General features: G+C 37.3%; 1 long non-coding RNA gene across 1 annotated transcript; it reads left to right on the plus strand.

The window, feature by feature from the left end:
- Positions 1-10,138: 10,138 nt before the first annotated feature.
- LOC135712505 (uncharacterized) lies at positions 10,139-24,410 on the plus strand. The gene is made up of 3 exons (XR_010518645.1): positions 10,139-10,212; positions 23,680-23,886; positions 23,951-24,410. It is a non-coding gene; the product is annotated as an uncharacterized LOC135712505 (long non-coding RNA).
- Positions 24,411-25,169: the final 759 nt, after the last annotated feature.

Raw genomic sequence — 25,169 nt, forward strand, 5'->3', positions numbered from 1 at the left:
ACTGGAAGATCCGGAACATCCGTAAAATTTTATGCTGCGCAAATTTGATCAAAGTAGGCCTTGATTTTGCTCTGCAACAATGTGAAATGTAGTAGAATGCTGATTTTTTATATGTTAGCTGTTCAATGGCTCCGAGTTATCACCAGATGACCCACCGAAAGATCTGGAACATCCGTAAAATTGGTTGCTACGTAAATTTCATCAAAGTATGCCTTAATTTTTCATTGCAACTGTATATAATGAAGTAAAATTATGATTTTTTTATATTTTCGCTGGTCACTGGCTCCAAGTGGCTCGCCGAAAGATCCGGCACATCCGTAAAATTTATTGCTGCGTAAATTTGATCAAAGCAGGCCTTGATTTTGCTCTGCAACTATGTGAAATTAAGTAAAATTGTAATTATAGATACACTAGCTGTTCAATGGCTCTGAGTAGTCACCAGATGGTCCGTCATAAGATCTGGAACATTCGTAAAATTGATTTCTGTGTAAATTTGAACAAAGTAGGCCTTGCTTTTTCTCTGCAACTATATGGAATGTGGTAAAATTGTGATTTTTTATATATTAGCTGTTCATTGTAACATCAGTAAAATTAATTGCTTCGTATGAGGACAGCTCCGGCGTAGTCGTTAGCAAGTGTGTAGGTGTGTAAGTCACACAAACATCGCATGTATTTAAATCGATTGGCAAACAGGTTGAAACACATTTTCATCATCAAATAAAATATTTCAGGATAATAAAAAAAAAATCAGTATCTCTGAGCCACACATCCAACGAAGCCTTAAGTTATCACCTTTCATTTCAGGGTAGTATTCAAATGTAATTTCTGGGGAACATTTTGACACTACCCTTAAACTAAATGGGATAGTCTAAGATTTTGTTTGGTAAGTGTTTCAGTGATACCGTAAGTCGAGGTGACATTGGGCCAAAAAATCAAAAAAATCGTTCCCTACCTAACAACGTTCACATTTTAGCAAGGAAAACAATTTTAAGCATGTGAATATATTCATCAATGATATATTTACGACTGTCGTGGAAATGGTTGATTGAAATTGAAAGCTCATTCTACTAAAATTAATTAAAAAATAGACCAATGTAAAACCTTATGGCGGCTGACATTGGGCCAACACATAAATTTAATTAAAATGTCTTAACATATCTTAAAATATGTAAATTTATCGTAGCTATTAGGAGTACACTTGGCTATGATCACAATGTACTTCGTATGTTTGGTTGAAGATCGCTTGTAGCCTTCGTCTATTTTCATAAAAGTGTGTTCAAACATTTGTTTGCCTGTGGACATTTAAAAAAATCTACTACTATTTATGACACTTTACTTTACAGCACAAATAAAACAACTAGTTAATGTGATCTACACTTTACTCCAGAAGCTCAAGAAACATATACTAGACATCATTTTCTGTATATTCAAGATATTTGCATCAGCGGCGCCGGTGGTGTAGTGGTAAGCGTGATTGCCTCTCACCCCAGCAGGCCTGGGTTCAATCCCAGTCGGCGCCGAGCAATAGACTTCCGTCTCTAAAGGTTGAGGCAACTTGATTGTAACCGGAATAAATCACATAGGAGTTGCCGTTTGCGACAAGTGTGCTGCTAGGGTTACGTTTATTCTGGTAAATACATAAATGAGGGTAAAAGCCTCGCTAGTACATACGAAGAGGAGGGAATAAATGATCAAACGTATACCTAAGATGATGGATATTTCGTAGCCTGAATCGTGGGTACTGGGCTCACGGTTATTGTGTGTGACTTAGCTTCTTTGGCTTATCCTACATAGGGTCGCGGAGGGTTTGTTGGGTGTCGTCCTTCAAGGAATGAAGACTCCAAGGGTTCCGTGTATGGAGTACCGGCTCGATGAGTTTTAGAGAGTGCCCGCCGACGGAAACTAAACTCATCGGTTAGGGTTCCAATAAACGGTGGCAATCCCCCTGGACCTAACTGAGCCTTAACATCAAAAACTTACTAACTAATAACTTCTGAACCAGTGAATCGCCCAAGTAACACATAAAACATCTTTTTGAAAAATATTTAGAACGGCTTGTTATATAAATGTATTATAAGTGATGCAGAAAACATCCCACGTTATATATGAGGTTTATAGATGTTTTTTTTCATACTTCCTAGATTCAACATTTTCCAAAATAGTTTTCTTTTGTTTTTATCTTTAAATGTTATTTAAACGTGCATCTTACTGTTTTAATACCACTATAAAACTTGTCGTATACAAAATCAATCTTAGTTGAATTTATAAAGTTCTTGAAGAGATTCTGAACTTTCCAGATTGACGTAAAGATTGACGGCGCCATTGAGCCGGACTGTCTCTTCACGCAGTGATTGACAGTTTCTTATGAGGTATTCGAAGGTTTGTTATAAAGAAAGTTGAAAACACTTGTTTATTACATCTCATAAATTAATATAACTGAAAATGTGCAGGTTGTCTTATAAGGAGTTGAAAATACTTTAAAATAACACTCTGGCAATTAGATGTACGCTTTGTTGCTAACAAAACATCTTTATGACGGATTGAAAGCGTGTTGAACGAGAATATAATTTTCATGCCATTGGCAAGAACATGATAGATACTTATAACAAACCTCTCATCAAGCGGAGTTGGTCTAGTTAGGAAGTAGTAAGTCTACCACGCCAAGGACCAGTGATCGAATCCCATGCTCAAGTTCTTTTTTGATGTTTTTTTTTGCCGCCGGTTTTTATGATGTTTCCAAAACATGTTATAAGACCAGTATTTAGTTGTATAAGCTCCGCGACTTGCGCTTTTTAGGTTATATAAATTTATTTAATGACGTATATTACAGTATTATTAATTCTTTACGTAAGTCATTAAAATGTATTTTCAACTTCTTTATGACAAGCCGTGTTGCTTGGACAGGATACTGGTTACACACTACACCAGTTTAGCAGGTACCTCGCATTGTGTTGATGCTGCTGCTTCGAACCTTCGTGTTCTTACGACCACAGTACTTGAAAGCATAGTGAACTTATTGTTTACTTTCGCCGTTTTCCGTCCACCGTTTTTTTACCACTACTTGAGCTTCATGGTGTTTCTGCCCGAGCAGTGTATTTCGACGCTACTGCTGCGGATTATTACTCTGGCTGCGGGAAGGATGCTGCCCGTGATGACAATGCTACTTAACCACTACCACTGCTTAATGGCGAATACTCCCATATAATATGCATTGTAAAGCAATAAGCGATTATATTTAAGGAATACTAATTATTCTGTTAAACTAAGTTCATATCCGTATCAGAAGGATATTTTAAATAGGTGCTTGTAAAACTATGGTGTACTGCTTTATTGATATACTCACAAGTGAGATACACACGGCTGTAGAATTCAAATTTGAGTTCCATTTACTCATATTCTCTAGAAAGCAGGTTACTTATAGACTGAGTAATAATTATAATAACAATGAAAACAGTCTTCAGGTATACTCCTAGATTGAGCAAAAGTTCCCTCGATTTTCCTCAAAATCGAGAAAAATCCTCATTTGAGGAAAACCGAGAAAAATTTTACTCAGTCTATGAATATCCTGTGTTTTAGCGAATTTGAGTGAGCGGAATGCAAATTTGATTTGAATTCTACGGCCGTGCGGCAGTAATACTATTTGAAGATACAATCGCATTGCATGCATTCCAGTGTAAAGCAATGTGGTAGCTGTGTATTTTTAGTTGATACGAGACAAAGAGATCGATTGGTGTATGATGATATGTTAAACCCTATACTTACCACAATTTTTTTCGCTGTTTTGAAATGTTGAATTCAATTAGTAGAAAGCTAAGATGAATATTTACTGATGAATGAACTTTGACAGGAGGCAGTTAACTAACGACTGTAAGATTCAACATCAATAGCATCGTTTTACTACATTTTACAAGGCCTACTTTGATCAAATTTACGCAGCAATAAATTTTACGGATTTTCCGTATTTTCTGGACCACCTGGTGAAAACTCGAAGCCAATGACCAGCGAATATATAAAAAAATCACCATTTTACTACATTCCATATAGTAGCAGGGAACAAGCAAGGCCAACTTTGATAAAATTTACACATAAATCAATTTTACGGATGTTCCGGATCTTCTCACGGACCATCTGGTGACTACTCAGAGCCATTGAACAGCTAATGTATCTAAAATCACAATTTTACTACACTCCACATAGTTGCAGAGTAAAATCAAGGCCTACTTTGATCAAATTTACGCTGCAATAAATTTATCAGATTTTCCGGATCTTCCTACGGGTTATGTCGTGACCACTCGGAGCAATTGAACAGCTAATATAACAAAAATCACCATTTTACTACATATCACGTAGTTGCAGAGCAAAATCAAGGCCTACCTCAATCAAATTTACGCAGCAATACATTTTACGGATGTTCCGGATCTTTCGGCGAGCCACTTTGAGTCAGTGACCAGCGAATATATAAAAAATCATAATTTTACTTCATTATATACAGTAGCAATGAAAAATCAAGGCATACTTTGATGAAATTTACGTAGCAACCAATTTTAAGGATGTTCCAGATCTTTCGGTGGGTCATCTGGTGACCATTTGGAGCCAATGACCGGCTAATATTTCAGAAATCACCATTTTACTGTATTCCATATAATTGCGGAGGAAAATCAAGGCCTACTTTGATCAAATTTACACAGCAATCAATTTTACGGATGTTCCGTATCTACCAGTGGACCATCTGGTGATAACTCGGAGCCATTGAACAGCTAACATATAAAAAATCAACATTTTACAACATTTCTCATCGTTGCAGAGAAAAATCAAGGCCTACTTTGATCGAATTTATGTAGCACTAAATTTTACGGATGTTTCGGATCTTCCGGCGGATCATCTGGTGACCAATTGGAGCCATTGAAACGCTTATATATCTAAAATCATTAATTTACTACATTTCATTTAGTTTCAGAGAATAATCAAGGCCTACTTTGATAAAAAAAAATACATAATAATCCAGATTAAGGTTGATCCGGGTAATCGGAAGGCCTTCCGGTGGACGCTCAGTGTTTAGAACCAGGTTATGGGTTGATTTTGTTAAAATATTAATCAGCACTACCCATAGATATATATATATATATTTATAGGAAAGTTTGAACATACTGAGAGGTAAGCACATATCATCGGTAAGAGACGTATATGTGAGAAAATTTGCGAAAAAATCTAAGGGCACCGGTGGGATTCGAACCCACAATTATATATTTATATATATATATTTATTTCCATTTCGTCAAGCCAGTGTAGACTACATACAATGATTAATACAATGTTTACTTACATACTATGCATTTATTCTATTCTGTTTTAGCTTAGTTTTTATTTGCTGCTTGGACATAGTGATGTCAATAGTTCCGCAATGCAAATTATATAGGCGCATCATTCGATTGATTGGGCTATTTTTTGCATAGTTTGTTCTGTACGATTTTTCTGAAAATAAATTCCGTGTTCTAAGATATCGACAAGGTGTGTAAAAGTTTAATTGTGCGAGAATTTCTGCCGAATCTATGCGCATTGAAATAATGTCGTTGATGAAGAAAAGCATTGCAAATTGGCGGCGCTCCTTAAGTGTTTGTATATTGATGAGCATGCAGCGCGCTTCATAAGATGGTAATGGAAATGCAGTCCAATTCAATTTACGTAAAGCATATAAAAGGAATTGTTTTTGGACAGATTCTATGCGTTCTTCGTGTATGGAAATGTATGGATTCCATACTAGGTGGCAGTATTCCAGAATTGGCCTTACATATGTGGTTTATAATAGCTTAATAGTATATGGGTCTTCGAAATTATGACCGATATATATACTCTACTAAAGAGTAATACATGGGAAAGAAAAAATGAATACAAAAAATGATTATATACTATTAAAAAAATTTTTGATCACCCTAAGTGACACAAAAAAAAAGAAAAAAAAATCAAGGGGAAAAAAATTTGATTTTTTTGATCACCCTAATTAAACACCAGCCTAATATTGGACCAGGGAAACAAGGGAGATGCGATACTGTCGAGAACAAAACAAGTGACACGTTTTATACCTATTGCACTGAGACGGCAGAAGACTGGAGAGATATAATTGTTTTATCCAACAGCTGCAGAGTCAATAACCTCGATGCTGGTGTGCCTCGGTCGACTCGGTAGGCAATATGACACTCTTTCGTTGTTCCTATCGATGGGGTGATGTACCGATAGTGGTGATAATTTTGCTGATGATGTTGCGATGATGCTGGGTTAAAGCTGGACCGTAATGAAAGCACTTGGCATATCATTAACGGCTCCCTCACTCGCGCACTAGTTGTCTTAACACTATGCCAACTAACTTTGGTGAGAAAAACCCTCGCGTGGGGAAAAACTCGAATTTCGTACAACGAGACCGATGCGACTTGACCGACTCAGTGTGCGAGACAGAATGAATGGCATTGGGTTTTCACGTTCGAAAATTGTTGATCGGTGTATTCTGTAGTTTTTGATTTCTGTCGACAAACTATTCCTATCCTTTTCAACGTTTTACAGATGTGAGGTTGCGTGCACTTGAACTTTTTTGCGGCGTCCCGATGGCATATCGAATCTTTGTTGTAGAACGTATTGTGTAGCGATCGAAGTCCTTTTTTGTTCATTATTTTGGCTGGTTTTCCACTACCTCTCTTCCAAACTGTTACCAGAATACAATAAACAGTAGAAATTGATACATTCTCTGATTTGAAATGATGCACAGTAATCTTTTCCCACGATTTTCTTGTGTTTTGAAGAACTGTACAATGCGCTCACGAAGTGCTTCTTCTTTTGATGCCATTTTTAACGCAAATGAGCATGTAAAAACAAAATAAAAATTTCTATAGTGTTATAAGCTGTCTCTTTTTTGTGGACATTGCAATGCATTGGTGGTGTTCGATCACACCATCGGCGTCGGGCTCTGCCACATTTGAAAATTTATAGCGGCAGCAACAAATCCCCCCGATGCGATCTGTTCTGCAGCAGCATAGTTGTATCCGTCATTCCATCTGTAGATGTTTTTGTATGTTTTCAATATTTTGTTTATGTTTTGAAAAGTCGAATATATGATATATGATTTACAAAATCGATCATATATCATATCTTCTACTTGTCAAAACATAAACACAATTGCCTATTGCCTCTAAATCACCTATGTTGTTTTTTTTTTTTTATATTTTCCGTTATATAAAAAACATAATTGAAATTCGATGAAATGTTTGCATCGGATACATGACCTTTCGATAAAATTTAATTTGGTTATTTTCGGTGATTTCTATTGATCATTATTCTCAGAAAATTCTCATATGTACTCCCATTTTTTTTAACATAACAAATCAATTGGCTGTTTTCTTTTTTTTTTATTATAGTCACTTTAACACTCTTGGGTCATTTGTGACTTGTCCGGGGTGAGATTTGAACTCGTGAATTTAGCGTGAGCGGTATGGATGTTAACAACTACGCCGGGGTCGCCCCTGGCTGTTTTCTTTGATAAAGCATTAACAATTGTGTGTATTTTGGGATTATATTAACAAATTACAGAGTTGGATTATGTGTACACTCCCGGAAATAAATATAAAGACACATAAAAAAGCATGGCGCCTACCAAATATAAGAATCAGAGGAATTCTAAACCATGAAACCATGTATTTTTGGAAGCCACATTATCATGCTACAATATCACCCATAGAAATAACCAATTGCATCATGTACGCAGGGGAAATAAATGGAAATGTGATTTTCTCCTTCGGAAATAAATATAAGGACGCCATACAAAAATGTATGGGAAATTGGTCATTTTCGAAACATTACTAAGCATGTCAACAATTCTTGTAGCACCAAAATAACCAAAGAGTTAGTTAAAGTAATAATTAAACTTAATTTCTGAAACGTTTTAAGCAGATCCAATCGCTAGAAGTTATCGAAAATTACAAAAAATCATTGGTTGATCAGCGATGATTAATTAGGTGATACATACATTTAGGCGTTTTCCGAGTTAGAATGTGTCTTGAGATGTTCAAACAAATTAATAGGAAGATGACCTGTGTTTATTTAGTTACACTAAAACTGATATCTAGTAAAAGTGAGGGGGTGACGGGCCTACGCGCTCTTCCCATCTTCCTTAGTGCAGCTATACCGCGGTAATTATCAACTTTCCGTTTGCACCTCCTTTTAGGGAAAACAAAAAATCCTTCCAGCACTCAGGAAAAACACCAGAGGTCAATGACAGGTTGAAGACCGTGGTTAACGGCGTCGCTTGATGTTTTTAAGTAGCGTTTTAGGACTCAAAGTCTGCTTTGAAAAAGTCGTTGTAGACATTTTCGGCGCAATCCAGAAAGCGATTCTCAGGTTTGATCCCAAGTGTCAACAGTAGAGGAGAATGATGTCTGCAGTTTTGGCGAGCGGTGCCGGAGCATGAATGACAGAACAACTTTGTCCCAATTCTTCGTTGACAAAGCACAGATCGAGCAAACGGTTTTTTTGCATTCGGAAAGCCATTTACTTGCCCAAGCTCTGCGTAGAATACGCGTCTAGCAACGAGAGAGATGCTGATCTGAACGAATGGGACAGCGAAAACCATAAGAGTCGCTTAGCCACAATATGGTACTGAGATTGAAATCGCCTAGGATGACGATGCTGTATCTGACTCCTATCTGAGAGACAATCCAATCCAGAGAAAGTGCGTGCTTCTCGATAAGGCTGCAGTCGTTAACGCGATTGGGAGGAACATATATCACGCAGATAAAGAGTGTGCCATTCTGAGTAGAAATCGACTCCCACAGATGCTCATTTTTTTTTTTTTTTTTTTTTTTGTAACTTTATTAGAGAGATTAGATGCTCAACCGTTGAATTTTCAGGCGGTTTTAGCAACCGAGATATGAAGCTAGAGCGAACAGCCAAAAGAACCCCACCACGGGAGCTCTTATTGCTGTTGAAGGTTGATAGGTCATGCCGGTAAACAGAATATGAGTCGTCGAACAACTGCTTTGACAAAGTCATGTTTCCATGAAAGCATAAATGTCGTAGCACTTCATGCTAGTTGGTACTCAGCGAGGGAATTATTAATACCACCAACGTTCTGGTAGTACAGTAGGACTTGAGATACAGGTCACGTGGAACAGCAGACGGCGATCTGGAAATGGAGGCGGCATCAGGCCGAGCAACGTCAAAGGATGAAGGATACTTGCCATGGATGGCAGCTTGAAAAGCCCTGTCCGCAGCACTAGACTCAGGGCCGGGATGACTAAGATGGCGGGAACTAGCGAACTGACTGGAACCAGTGGGTGCAGCTGTGCTAGGTGGGTCCAAGACTTCCATACTGCTTTGTAACGTGCATCCTGGGCCAGTTGAAACGATGATCGTTGGTGGCTGTCTACTGGAGACGCTTATAGAGCAATGTTGACTAGAAGCGGAGGATCGATCAGGAAGAATAAGTTCACTAAATTGCTGGTACTTGTCTGGGAGAGTAGGTTGGAGAACCTCTTCAGCAGATACGACAACAGGACAAGAACGACTCCGATGAGCGATAACAGCAAGAATCAGGACTGCGAAGAGGTCTCCATGATGCATTCTACTGAGTTTTAAGTTGGTTTTAAGTTTCGTCTATTCGATTGCGTGTAATTGTGCTATGCTTCGAAGAACACAAGTAAGTTAATACAGTGAATGAGTTTTACCCTGGAAATATTCGTTCTAAAATCATGAAATTCATGTTTTAAATTTTCGTATTAATAATCTGTGAATGTATGGGAATTATGTATATATTTCAAAAAGAAGAATAATACAAATTTAGTCACCCTTTGTTGGATCTTGAGGTACGATTTCACTCCATGTATTTCAGCCACATGTAAAAATTTACATTATTATATGCTTTTCACATAAAGTTTTAACTTAATCAGTTGAAAACGAAAATGATACAGCAACGCGAAGTTAACTAGTTTGTATGTGGAAACGGCTTTGGTGCATTTTTATGTCCGATACTGTACGTGTGCTGGTGGTGCGATGGCTATTTATTTCGATACATTTTTTTCTACAATTTTTTCCCTTAGTATGGATTTTTTTATTTATTTATTTATTGATTTTTTTTTTTAAATATTTACAGATGTTCTTGACGCTGATTATGCTGGAAATGTTATTGGTAACTACCTTCAGTAAACCTGTTGCAATGCCCGACTCCGCAAAGTAAGTATAATGCAAGGGTCGGTAAACATAGCGCGAATAAATTTAAATGCAAACTATGTCGTAATATATGTGTAATGCACCATGCAGTGTTGCCCAGGAAGCATTCTGTAAATCATGTCAAAATGTCAGTGGCTTCTAAACCAATCAACAATTAGTTTACATGGCGATTTCACGACAAACTCTCTCTGCAACACAGCTCGATCGGAGTTGTAGAAGGATAATGTTATTTTGCTTGCCTGCTTTGATACACGGAACCGAGGAAAGCATAACAACAAAAATCCCATGCACACACGTGTTTCATCTTCGGCTTTACTGCGCATCCCACACCTGAACCCTACCTATCGACCCATCAACTCATGAACCGGGGACCAACGGCTTTACATCCGAAGGAAGGTGTTATCAGAGATGTTATGCCTCAGAACATCCAGGCGGCGTCGACTGGGATTGAACCCAGGCCTGCTGGGATGAGAGGTGATCACGCTTACCACTACACCACTTAGTAGGAAATTCAATCAGTGCATATAATAAAAACTATAAATACTCAGAGGTCGAACAAAAAATACAATTGGATGCAGGATTCGTATGTCAATTATCTTGCAACACTTGCCAGAAGGTAGCGTTTCATAATACTTTTCATTTCCATTGGATGTTTGTGCAATATAATAATTTAGTGTATTGCTATATTTTGACCTATTCTTGGTGCTTGTACTTTTATTCGATTACAATACTCACGTTTGATCTAGTAAGAATTAAAAAATCATCTGAAAATTTCTAAAGGGAATTCTTGTTTGACTCAGATTTTGACAGTTCATTTGGCTCAAAACATTGTCTCCGTTCATCTCTCCTACTGATGATTTCAAATGAACACCTTGTATCATAAAAGCAGTTGTCCAATTAATTAATAATCTAAAGCTCGGGAGAAATAACAGAACTGGTAGCACTGAAAATAAGGTTCAAATACTCTGCTGCTGCCTAAAGAGCCTGCATTTATAAAGAGACGACACATCAAAATTGGAACAATCGATTATCTGTCAAAGTCATAGGGAAAGTTTGTTCCAATTGAGCAGAAGACCTGTCAAATGGATAAGGTGTCGCCTCTTCACCCAATTCAGTCTCTTTACTGCTGCCATGGTTTAAGCACGGAGAGTTTTATCACCGTTCAATATAGCCAGGAATAATGGTACAAAAACTTTTGTTTCATCTTCTATCACATTTTATACAAGTGTTTCACGTTTCCATCATTAGTTGTTTACTTAATATAACTTCACTTACCAACTCGTCAGGATAAAAAAAAATGATAGGCGGGTGTGCAGTTATTACATTAGAATGAAAGAGAAAACAATAATTGCTGTCTCTCTATCACCAACACTAATCCCGCCTCTTGCACGCCAAGCCTGCTCAAACCCAAATACGATGGATAATAAAATAAGAAAATAAGAAAATAAGACGATGGATCCGAGTTCACTCACTCGTAAAAAAGAGGCTCATTTACCAATCATGCGGGCAACGTTTACCAATCATGAACAAACAATATTAATGAACATTTGGTGTACATTACTAGTAAACACCGCCCGCAGCCCGTGTCACGCCCATTCTAGCGAGCGAACCCAAAACTATCGCCCCTCGTCCATCTGCATTCAAACACCAACAGAATTTCTACTCATTCATCCGTTGCTTACTCATTCTATCTTCAAGTCTCCATACATATACACGCAAAACAAATTTATCTTGCATCCAATGTAAGCTTGGATTCATGACAACCTCTGCATATGTTTCATACAAAAATGTAATGGCAGTTCTTGCAATGAACTGCAGCGTGCAAGCAAGTTTTTCCAGAATGTATATGAGTAGGAAAAAGAACTCTCGATGAACATTTCAAATGGTCCTATCTGCTTTGATCGATTCTCTTAATCGACTTTCTCTTTTCATAACCACTGCTATGCAAACAGATTTCGCGTTAATTCTACCACATAGTTTGATAAAGGAGGTTCTTATCTAGCGTCCAAAACGTCAAATACAACAGGGAAAGGTTTTGCAGCTGAGTTATTGATGAAAGAGAAAGTCGATGAAGAGAATCGATCAAAGCAGATAGGACCATTTGAAATGTTCATCGAGATACTGCTTTCTCCTACGCCCATTTTAGACCTATCGAGCAGAAAAATCAAATAAATCCATGATTTCGGTGTTAACAAGTAAATTATAAAGTCGGCGCCGGTGGTGTAGTGGTAAGCGTGACTGCTTTCTCATCCCAATGGGTCTGGGTTCAATCCCGGCCGAGGTCAGTGGGATTTTTCTGAGGCATAAAAATTTCTGGTCACGTCTTCCTTCGGAAGGTAAGTAAAGTCGTTGGTCCTGGTCCATGTGTGTTCATGAATGGGTGCGATATCCTACGCAGGTGTGGAAGCTGCCTTCCTGCACATTCGATTGCCGTCATGGATGGCAAACGATGTCCGTCGGTGGTTGGCACTAGATTGCGGAACAGAGACCGACGATAAATAAAGGAAAGAAGAAAGTCAATTATGCGTTTGGTACAATACTTTAGTTCAAAAGCTACAGACCAAGGTTAATGGAACACGTGATGTGAATGTTTGCACCCATTTTTTTTTTTCAATCTGTTTATTTGTAAGGCTCATATGTCTAAAAAGACTCAACGGAGCCAAGTATCATAAAAAAACAATTCAAATATTTTTGTCTCGTTCATTTTGCTGCGCTAGGTACAAAGCATCCATTTCCCTCACTTTCAATACAATGCTTCAAATGATGGGCTGAAGCAATGTTGTCGGCCGCGTCCTTGTCTCGCATACCCAGGTACACAACGTTCTTTACGTTGTGAGGCTGGATACTTGTCACAAGCGACATATCGAGCTGCAGCTCATTGTCCAAGATTGTTTTTATAACCGAAATACACGGTCGCTTGGGAAGGATCGATGTGTCTAATACGACACAGTTTTCTCGTAACATTTTCATAGAAAAATGAAAAGCACACGCTCGCACGCCGCACAAAAGAATCTCGAATATAGTGTCTGGTGATAAAGCGACTGATCGGTTCGAGAGATGGATAGCAGCTGGTTTGCACCCATTATTCTCAATAACAAAAGAAATGTTCCGACAGAATCAAATTTTATCTTCATTCGAATGGCGTTTCAACGACGTTTCAAAGTGTAAGGCCGAGAAGAAGAAGCAGTGTTATATTTTAAGTATATTTCAACAATTTGTTGTTCTTTATCAAATATTACGATTCGTACCGAAAGACAAATAAATTAAGAAGGCATCTGCAGTGAAAACATTCCATTTAAAAAAAAATTCAACGTGAAAAATAGATGCACATGGTGGGTTGTGCTTAGTAGGCCCAAAATTATATCTAAGCTCTACAACAGTGTTTCGGCTCTGGCTGTCTAAATATCAGCTAAAATGGTTTTGTTTCTACAGGTTTCAGTTATATATTTAACCTTTCTCAAAGATTAGAGGCAAGTTTAATTGTAAATGTAACAGGTGTCGCCCGCGCTCAAACTAATCGATCAATTTTTTCCTATAAAACGACAAAACAGAGCTTTATTACAAAGGTAAAAGTCTCGGATCGAATATACAGGGCGCACCCAGAAATCGATACAGTTTGCACTGAAGTGGGCGCCATGATTAGTTGAAGAACAACATGTAGGGCACTACATCACAAATACAATAAAACTTGCCTCTAATCCTTGAGAAAGGTTAAATTTATAACCGAAACCGTTGGATGAGTACCTTATTACGTTGTTTTTTGTTTCTTTTAACTCTACTACTATTGTATCACTTTCACTTTCACTAAATCACTATTCACTTTCATTAAGCTCTTCTCCTGGCATTTTTCTTCTTCTCTTCACTGAGCGTGGATTTCGGGGTCCCTTTGGCGTCACCTGTGCTTCTATCAGCACTGCTTTCTTCTTAGCCTCCATCAGTGCTTTTTCAGCATTTTCGGCTTTCGTTCTCAGCGTATTCAGTTTACGGATGACGAAGTCATAAAGTTAGTTGATCCTCTTCCTGACCTCTGTAATGTTGGTCTTCCCAAGCTGCAGTTCTTCTTCGAGTGAGCTAATGCTGTATTTCGGTGTGAACATCTGGTATAGTTCTCCTTGGAGTCCTTGCTGTTCTTCTTAACCTTGGGGCTTGCTAATACTGCAACTCACTAAGGCCACCTGATTCGACACTGATGATTGCAACTTTCCACTTTTTGCGAACACGTTTCGTTTACACTGTTTGGCGATTTGCCACCGTCGTTAATGTGTATTTTTTTCGTATTGTTTTTATCTCCGTTGCTCTCAATCCTGTTGGGTCACCACTCCGGGCCGTCATCTCAACTTATTGTAGGTTGTTGCCTATTGTGATCCCATGGTCATCTATGCAAACAGGGATACATCCTTCATGGGGACCGTGTTCAGATCCAGATCAGCGTAAGTCATAAATTTTACATCTGAGCCTACGGAGGCCTGCAGAGGTTTTACAAGGACGGGGGCAGCTGCACCATTAGCCCACTCACCATTTCAATAAGGTGTCACCCTTCTTAACTAAGGAAGTAGAATAGCACATCTTACAGTGTCGTGTCCATTATGCCATGCCTTGACCAGTATGCTGTAATTAGGATCTTACAAGTGTTGATCCTAATGTACCGGTTGGCACTCCTGCGGGTGTTAGCGTAAATTGCTTAAAGCAACATTAACTTGCTTCGACGGAGCTGCTTTCGGATTCTGTGTTTTTTTATACGAATTCGACAGGACCAACTTTCCAATCCCACAAAGGATGTTCCTAGGCAGTCTCCCGCTGCTTGTTCGGACTTGTTTTTGCCAGTAATCATCAGCCAATACTTTGCAAAACTGCTTCCAGATTACAAGAATTTAGTTTTTTCACAATTCAAATTAATTTATTCACCACAAATCCTGCAGTTCTCGACAGCTGAAACTGCACAGTTTCCAAATAGTACTTTGTGCACCTTCATTTTCGAATTTTGGTTTCAGTGATCGTGGAGGAAATCGTATTCTCATGTAAGATTTGATTGCAATCAGAATTCGTTAGTGTGAACAATCAATCATTAACATTTCGAGGAAAGATATGAAATAGTGCATGACTCAAAAATGAGCAGGGTTTTGAATCTTGAAACCCAAAGACTGTTTTCTTCACTAAACTTTTAAATATAACCCAGGTTTAACCATACGGTCCTAAGTGTAAATAATTTACCTTTTGACATTTTCTGGGCCTTATCTGTTTAATAAAACAGCATTCAATCATGATTGATGAGTAGGATAGAGCATTGTTGTTGGATACGAGTACTTCTCCCAAACTCATCATGAGCCGGGCAAGTTACCTGATATTTTACAATGGATTGATTGGCTGGAACGATGGAACAGTTCACAATAACAACAAAAACTATCATCATTGAATCAATTGAATCATTGCTACTGAACATCAGTAGTTGTATTGAGAATAGCTGAATGTTCGGTAGTTTTTGTGATTTACGGTTTACCAAACAGATATACCAAACGTGATTAAGTGTGATGTAAACGAAAGATGGATCATTAAAACAGAGCCTTCTCTCTGTTAGATGATTGGAGGCTTGACACTCGTTTTGAAAATCGTGTAAACTGGTATGAAACCAACGTTAACGGATAGTAAGATTGTTTATTTTATCGGATTCCTTGAAAATTTATATAATCTCTCTCCGATAAACGAAAAATTTAATTTTGCTTTTAAAAATCTCATTTTAAGAAAACTGACTACTAAGACTGAAATATGTACAATGTTTTTGTCAGAATACTTTTTCTCAGGCTTCGATATTGCATAAAGGCATTATTTTTCGGCAAATTAGTAAGTTTTAAGCCTCCTGAAATTTTTCTCGGGATATCGGTATCCCGGGAATTCAATAAATAAAATATCGAATCCCGGGATTTTTAAAAACCGAAAAACAGAACCCTCTAATGTTATATGAATTAAAAAAAAAACTTCACCTGAACAATTTTAATTTTGGCGAGTACCTCACATTTCACAGTGGTCCAGAATGCAGATTTAGGTGGAAGGATATGTTTTGAGCCTGAAATTGAAACTTTAGACTAAAAGTTTCTTCTACAAAGTTTTTCCTTATAGTTAGGCCCTTATTTTTATGACAATGAATTCCAGGGTGGTTCTTATGATCATTAAAATCAAAAATCTAACTTTTTTGCTTGAATAAATTAAGGTATACATGCTTGGGCAAAGTTTTAGCTGAGCTAATTTCAAGCAAATTGGTTAAAAAACTTTTTTTTACCTCTTCAATTGACCGATTTAGAGCTATTTTCTTGAATTGAGGTATGGTGTCTCTAAAAAATCAGTTGTTTTGCTCTAGTTTTCTTGTTTCAAATTTCTCAGCAAAGGTGTCTTAAAATAACTTTTAGATCCTTAGAAGGCGCAAATTGCCGCATAAAACTTGTCAATATCTTTTGCCGATCAAGAGTTATTGATGTTTTTCTACCTAAAATATGCCCTTTTCAAATGTTAATATCTCTGGTTGGGGCTTATGTTATTCTCAATTTTATGTTATTCTTATTCTCAATGTTATGAAAAAATTGGAGGTATGTTATTTTTTAAACTCGTATAAACTCAATTTCAATTTATTCATATTTTTTACTATAATTGGGTATATATTTTTTATTAGAAGAGATACAGACCACAATTATTAATATGAAACGTGCATCTTAAAGAGCTTAAAAAGTCTCTAGAAGATGACTTTCATGATAAATTTGAAATAAAAAAGTTATTGGCAAAAAGTGGTTTTCATAGGACCACTCTATGGAAATAAACAGGTTTAATATGTCAAACACATTCTTTGCAACCTCTTCTGGTATCTTGCCTATTCAAAATATGATCATAGCATCTAATTATTTCATAATTAAAAAAAAATTGTTTTAGCTGAAATGAGTATGTGCAACCTTGCTACAGGTAATACACAATTGAAATAATGTAACCACTAAATTAAAAAAAAAACTAATTAAACAGAAATTGTTACGATTCGACAAATACCGGATAGCTCTAACGGATTTGAAGTAAACACTTAACGTAAGCTAACCTACAATAACTAAGCGGATGATTATGAAAAAAATTTTTTGATGTTACTCTTTAGGGAAATCATGACTCTTTCGACCAAATCACTTCATGGACTGTTGAATATCAAGAAAAACTGACTGACTTGTTACCAGTAACGGTAACAAATTATAATTTCCGTTTAAGGTGTCCGGAACAATGTCATCGAGTCGGGGAGCAGTCGGAGGACAAAAAGGTTCGAATGATGATAACCAACTGTGGGCGGATACTGGCTATGGATAATGTCACAAGTTGGAAAACACTCGTATGATACAGTGTGACAGTGACGTGTGGTACCACTACGAGTGCGTGAACGTAACTTATGGTATCGAACAGGTGGATTGGAGTTGTAAGAACTGTGGTGGTGAAAATCGTGACGACTCACAGGAACAAGTGGAGCAGCCAGTATTGCAACAGCAGCAGCAACACTGAAAAAAGTTTTCACTTAGTTTCTATTAGGAACGCACATAGTATTTTTCCAAAAACAAAAACGATGATTTTTACCTGAATATCACATAGCATTAGAAATTCTATATGAGAAATCATATAGATTTCATTTGACACATAACGCTCATGTGATTTAGTGGTGCAATTTCCAATTATGGGATCACATGAAAGTTATGTGAAATTCACATGGATATTTTCCACTGGTTATGTGATTTATTTTATAAGTGAATAATTGCAGCAGCAGCAACAGCGACAATTGCAGCAACCACAAGATAATCAACATCGTCAGCAGGTTATTCACTCCACACCCGTAAAGTCACCAACCCATGATGATGTTTTCAAGATGAACTGTGATCTCGTAGAGCAGTTCAATACGATGCAACGGATTCTAACAGCCGAAAGAAGTCAACATAAACATCAGGTACAGCAAATGCATCAACAAACTGATCATCAATTCTCGCAACAACCAGTGAAGCCGGTGCACTCCAAAGCACCTGGATATACCGGTACTGTGAAGAAACCTGTGAAGGTGCCACAGACAACTGAGGTTAAATCAAATGTGGACAACAAAAATCAGTCGTCAAAGTATTCAAAGCGGTCGGCGAAGCTACGAGAACACCAGTTGAAAGCATTGGAGGCCAAGCAGCTATTAGAACGGAAGCAGTTGGTAGAGCAGTTAGAACTGGAACAAGCGATACTGAAGGCGAGCGCGAGTGAAGCAGAAGACAAAGACACCACACTATAGAAAAAAAATAAAGAAATAAAAAAGAAAAGCCTATAAGCGAACTACTAGAATGTGCGCCTTCGGGAACGATGAACTTCTAGATAGATTGGAAAGGAGTCTGTACAGTCGAGTGCTTTCTGCAGTGAAAAGCCTACTTCTTCAACCAGATAATGTTTCAACAATTATTTTCCGCCTCAGAACACTATTTGGAAACCCTGAGGTAACCGCATGATGCCAGCTCCAAAGGCTGATAAGATGGAGAGCAATATGTCATTTGGTGTCGGCGTGCAACAATAGAAGCATATCAGACAAATGTCAAAAAAATACTCTTCATGATATGGTAACGGGTGTTCAATAAAAAATGATAATTTTTCCAGTCATATACACACAGAGATTATTTTACTGGGGTCAGTAATTTTTTACTGGGTTTTCAAACAGCTGAAAAAGTCAGTAAACTGAAAATAACGGTCACACGTAATGCAACGAACAATTTTAACATATTTTATTTTAATCATCAAATAAATGTAAAAAGAACACAGTCTGTATAAATTTCAGGAAAAAATCACTTTTATACAATTTTTTACAATTTTTTTAAGTTTACTGACTTTTTCAGCTGTTCAAAAACCCAGTAAAAATTACCGAACAGGGAGGCCGTGATTTTGTGTGTAGCTAGTAAAAAAAACATTTTTTTTCAACGAATTCAGTATTTTCAAAAAAACGTCAATGAATATTGGAGAAGGGGCCCTGGTCAGCCGTACAACGCAACTTAGTCGCGGTGCTCTCACAAGAGCGCTGGACGGCACTGAAATCATTCTCATTTTTTATTCATCACCCGTTTAGTCAAGAAGGTTGAGTAATAAGAAGGTGTTGAACACGGATGAGGCTGGTGAGCTGTATGTTGCTTGGAACGAGAATGACGCGCTTGGCATAGATGGCCCACAGCGACTCATGAAGATGGATACCGATCAGTAGCGGTTAGACTTTTCCTTTTTCTTCGGTGAATGGACACTAATGTGGGCTGCAGCTCGCTGCTTGCGGGCAGCCTTTCGTTGTGTACAATGTTCAACGCCACGTGTTGAAGGCACTGCTGCTGCTGCTGCTTTTGACGACCGACCGGACACCTCCACACATGGTGATTGAATAAGCACCGTTCAGTGAGACTGGATGGAATTCAATTTTAAAATGTGTGTTAGGGAAAGAGATTTTGCAGGAAATCGGTGATAATTTTGATCAGCCATGCAACAGTTGGACATTTGTGTAATTTTCAATAGTGACTTATTGATAATTAATAAAGTGTTCATTGGTAGATACATTTCCAATCGTTTGGCTGTTAAGAATTTAAACATGTTAAATCAACCTTAAATGGGTTCTAATGCTATTTTTACAAATCGTACTTAAGAATTTTGCTAGTAAAAAGTGAAATAACTGTTATAGTCACAACCCAATCACAAAAGTGTACACACTAATTAAGCCCTTCAATGTTCGTTAATTTTGATCTACGGAACTGTTTGGCAAAGTTTAGAAATCAGTGAACAATTCAAAAATTATAAAATGTATATCGAACTTGTACAGGCTTGGTAAAGGAGATGATCAACCCGAGTCGTACTTTCCTTAAAAGTGTCATTTGCTCGCTTCTTACTCTCTTTAAAGGGTGTATTTGATAAAAATGGCACACCGAAAATCTTCTGTAACTTTTGAAACGTATCAGTAAAAAAACCTGAAAATATGAGTAAATCTTATTCACAGTGTATTGTTTACATCTGTCAAGTTCATAGTTATTCATAAAGTAGTTCCAGTCATGCCGTCGAAACAAGAAATTGTCCGTGAAAAAATGTTGTACAATTACAATCAAAATCCAGAAGCGTCCCACCGATGGATCGCTAAAAAGTTTGGAATTGCAAATACAACTGTGCCTCGAGTTAAAACAACCTTCAAGGAGCATCTGAGTGCCCGAAGGAAGGAAGGGAGTGATCGTAAAAGTAGTCCAACGGACAGTAAAATGGCCAGGAAAGTGGTGCAACAGTTCAAGAACCGTCCAAACATGTCAATTCGAGATGTCGCTAAATAGTCCAATAAGGTGTCAGTCGGTTTTGTGCAGAAAACCATGAAGCGTGCTGAGTTACATGTGTACAAGGTGCAAAAAGCCCCAAACCGGAATGAAAAGCAAAACATCACTGCGAAAACCCGCGCCCGGAAGCTTTACACGAAGTTGCTCATCAAATCATGTTGCATCGTGATAGATGACGAAACTTACGTCAAGGCCGACTTCCGTCAACTTTCTGGGCAAGAATATTTTGTTCACAAGTCTATGTTTGATGTTCTTGAGGGTGTTCGAAAGAAGAAATTATCGATATTTGCAAAGAAGTTCGTGATCTGGCAGGCGATTTGCGGATGTGGTGAAATAAGCACTCTCTTCATCACTTCCGGAACAATCAACAGTGCAATTTACACGGAAAAGTGCCTTAAGAAGCGTCTCTTGACATTCATAAGGAAGCACAAAGGATCAACTCTCTTTTAGCCTGCCACTATGCTCGAAACGTGTTGCAGTGGTACCGAGCCAACGGCGTCAATTTTGTGCCAAAAGATATGAACCCACCCAATTCACCTGAACTTCGTCCAATTGAAAAATTCTGGGCTATTATGAAGACAAAACTTTACAAACATCACAAAACTATTAAAAGAGAGCTGGAGTTGAAAAAAAAATTGGGTAAAAACAACAACAAAATCGGTTGTACAAAATTTTATGGGTGGAGTGAAAAAGAAGCTGTGATTCGGAATGGGAGACGAAATTTAATAAAAAAAAATTTTGTTAATCATAACTCATTAGAAGTCTTTCATTCCCTGAAAATTTCAAGAAAATCCGATAATCGATATAATTTTGGTGAGTGTGAGTCATTTTTAACGAAAACACCCTTTATACAATTTTCACACTACCGTACTCTAATGGAAATATCAACTCTATACTTTCATCTCCTCATCTTTAATATAAAATGACCACTCTTAGAATCTCCAACTACTGTCTTACCTGACTTATAACGAATATACGTTGTATACGAGTACCCCGAATACAATGTATTACTACTCGTCTAATTTTGCATAGTATTTGCAATGTAAAATTAGACGAACTAAACGATGTATTTGGGGTACTTATACTGGCGACAACGCTCTGATGAGACAACAAAACCCTGCTCCCAAGCTCCTCCCCTTTTCCTATCCTTTGACAATGTACCCCTATAACCTCGAGTAAGCCGCGAGTATTCGGCCCAACTCCTACTAGGCATAGAATTAAGTGAATTTTGTTAGAAACAAAGAACATTGAATCATCGGCTCCGTAAAGCTATGCCGATTTAGCCTTACAAATAAATGAACTTAATAAAAAAAAAACACAGTAGGCTTTCTTGAGTTAACTCCATTTATTGATAAAAAATAAAATTTGTCGATTTTATTGATTTCTTATGTGTAACCGTAATTTGAAATTTTACCGACTTAATCAGCTGTTCGAAAACCCGGTTAAATTTAACCGACTTAATCAGCTGTTCGAAAACCCGGTTAAATTTAACCGACTTCATTGATCTGAATTTAGTGTCTAGGTCGTCCGCCATAAATTCTCAACGAAAGATGATATGTATTGGATAAAAATTGTTCAATTGCCAACATTTTAAAATCATGCTGATTGATGGGCTTAATGTACAGGCAGGGTTAATGTCCCTAATGTCAGCCTAAGTGTTCCTTGTATTGGGCGCATACATAAATTTCGAAGGAATACATTTTTTAATTGTTTTCAATTGCATACAAAAATGTCCTATTGCATTACCCAGATGAAGCATTGTTTTAAAAAAATGGAAGAACACGAGATTTTTATCTATAGACCTAATCTTAACATTCATAGGCCAACATTAGCCAACCTTAGATATCAATAGCTATGATTCTACAATAGAAACCCAGGTCAGCGATCAATGAACGCTAAAACATGAAGTTTTATGAAAAGATTCTGTCCAATTACAACGGTTGCTTATTCATGAACGAAATAATCAACATAATAATTGATATTGATAAGATTAATGAGAAACGGCTATAGTTTGAAAAAATAATACCAGTAGCCCCATGGAGACTTTGAAATTTGAATTTCCTTACCATATTATTTCAGATTTACTAAACTTTTTTTTTATTAATTTTATTTATTTGTAAGGCTCAACTGTCGAAATCAACTCTACGGAGCCAATAGTGTAGCGAATAAGTTTACAATTCATTAGAATTAAAAGTTATTCGGATTCAAGGCCGGACCGTGGAGAGTTGGGGCGTAAAGTTTTTCTCGGTGGTTAATTTTCTCTGGCGTGCTTCTGTAGTTTTTGTTGTTCTTTGATCAGTGTATTGTGTATTTTCACGAGCTCTGTCCAATTTCCAACTGTTTCCTTGTGTCGTTGCTGATATTCTAGAACCATCTGTTTCTGCTGATTATTCTGCTGCCCTCCGTTATCCAGTCCAGGGTCGGAGCTACAACTGCATCATTTTCTTCTTCTGCTTCTTTTTCTTCTTCTTCTTCTTCTTCTAGCATCTCTATTTCGAGTTCTACTGTCTGCTTGTCCGAAGTAGTCGTTCCTGCGAGAACGGCAGCAAATGTGTTGATTTTTGCCCAGCACCTTCTTCTGTTTGGAAGAAGTACAACACCGATAGGATTTCATTTTCTACATCCATGTAGATTCCACGGACACCAGTAAATAAATCAAGCTGATATTCTGGGGGATACTTCTCTCGAACACAGCGTTTGATTTTTCCGTCCTTGATAAGCACAAGCAACAGATCGGATCGGATACCTCCGGCGGTAGATCAAACACTCGTACATATTGAATGTTACTACCGGATACCGACATGTAAACATCCACTTTTTTCCATTAGAATAATGGAACGGCAGCTTCTTTTCATTGAGCGCAAGGGCTTCTCTCATGCCCTCCCCAGAGTTGTATTTTATATAAACCATCCTCTCCGCTGCATTTTTGTAGGCTGTATCCATCGTTAACTGGTTACCCGCAAGTTCTTTTACAAAGCGCAGCATTGTCCGGAAAAAGGAAACCAAGGGTGTTTGTAGCCGAAATACCACTCTACATTTTTCTGTGCACGAATTATTACCACTAGCCCGAAACAACAACGCAGCAAACAAACAAAGCGTCAGATCGTCAACTTACTAAACATTTTGTCCATGTTTCTTTTTGTAGAATTCGCATTCACGTTCCAGTAAAGCATCACACGCATCTGCATACTAAAACTGTAGTGAAGACGGTCCATGTTGGAATTCCTGTTAAACCAGTGAAGCATCACGATGATGAGGATGATCATGGATGGGAATATCCGAAAAAGAAGAAGTCTAGCAATTATCTTAAGCTACTAAATAACTGAGACAGAAGTGTGGGACTAGCTGCAATGTAATATTACACAGAATTATAATGTACATGGAACAATGTTACAAATAACTGTTTTATCTTTCAGGTTACCTACATTTGTTCACCTTTAATATCAGTTTGCCTAAGTTGTATTTTTATGATGTTTGGCTTAGGAGACAATTTGTTTAAAAATAAAAGGGATGAATTCACTTTATTTTTGAATATACCATAGAATGCAACCTACATGCTGAAACTCACCGATAAATATCCCAACGAAACGAAAACGAAACAAATAATGTGTTTTAAACAGCCATTTGGAGTGTATGAAAACTCATATGTGAAAGCTGCTTCTGGAAATAAACATTAGATAAGAGTGTTAAAATCAGTTATGGCGCAATTGTTTATATTGCATAGATAACTTTTAATATTAGGTGCCCTCAAAGCACTGCTATATGCGAATCTATCAATATTTCCAGAAGTTGGTCTTAAAAACATAATTAGTTAAGACACACGACACGAACTAGAGTAAATATTTTTTATCAGATATTAAATAGTTTATTGCTATATTTAACGGATCAAAATAAAATTAAATAAATCTAATATTGATCTCAACATGTTTTTTTTAATGATATTTATCCGAAAATAAGCCGATAAATTGATCTGACCCAAGGAAGATTACTTTTTTTTATGCTACTACGAATTTTACTTTTCATGTTGTGAATTATGTTTGATATATGTATGCTTTGTTTTATAACCATATTTTGTGAAATTATATGAGGTTTTTGCACCTGCTTGAGGTCGGCATATGTTTGCAGCTTGGTCTTTCAGGCTTTTCCCCCATGCACTCATGAATCTATAGTGTGAACGTCGTGTAATTATTGTAACAACTGTGGGGGTAGTCTGGCAACGCGATACATGCACATTATTAGGTATACGCCAAATGCGTGAGAATGGGTTGGGGCTATTTAAATAATATTAAGGAATACGTGAATTATTCACAATCAAATGAGTACTTTCCACCAGAGCGTTGAATGTTTAATGATTACTCATTTTTCCAACATTTATAGTTATGAACATTTAAAATATTAATTGTTAATTATTGATCTTAAGTGTCTTTACATTTTTGCTAAATGCTAATGATTAACCATTAATCATTAATCATTATTTTTTAACGCTCTGCTTTCTACCAAAAACCATTCAACTGTAAAATGCTCTCGTCAATCCAAATCGCAATTAGGGACCTCAATACAAGCAAAAGAGCAGTGGAGGTTGTAAAATTGATCAATTTTTACTAGTCAGTTGAGGCACGGTATTACAGACACCAG

This window comes from Ochlerotatus camptorhynchus, unplaced genomic scaffold (assembly GCF_037179485.1).
Source record: "Ochlerotatus camptorhynchus isolate MF236.1 unplaced genomic scaffold, CSIRO-AGI_Acam_v1.1 ptg000488l, whole genome shotgun sequence".
Lineage (NCBI taxonomy): Eukaryota > Metazoa > Arthropoda > Insecta > Diptera > Culicidae > Ochlerotatus > Ochlerotatus camptorhynchus.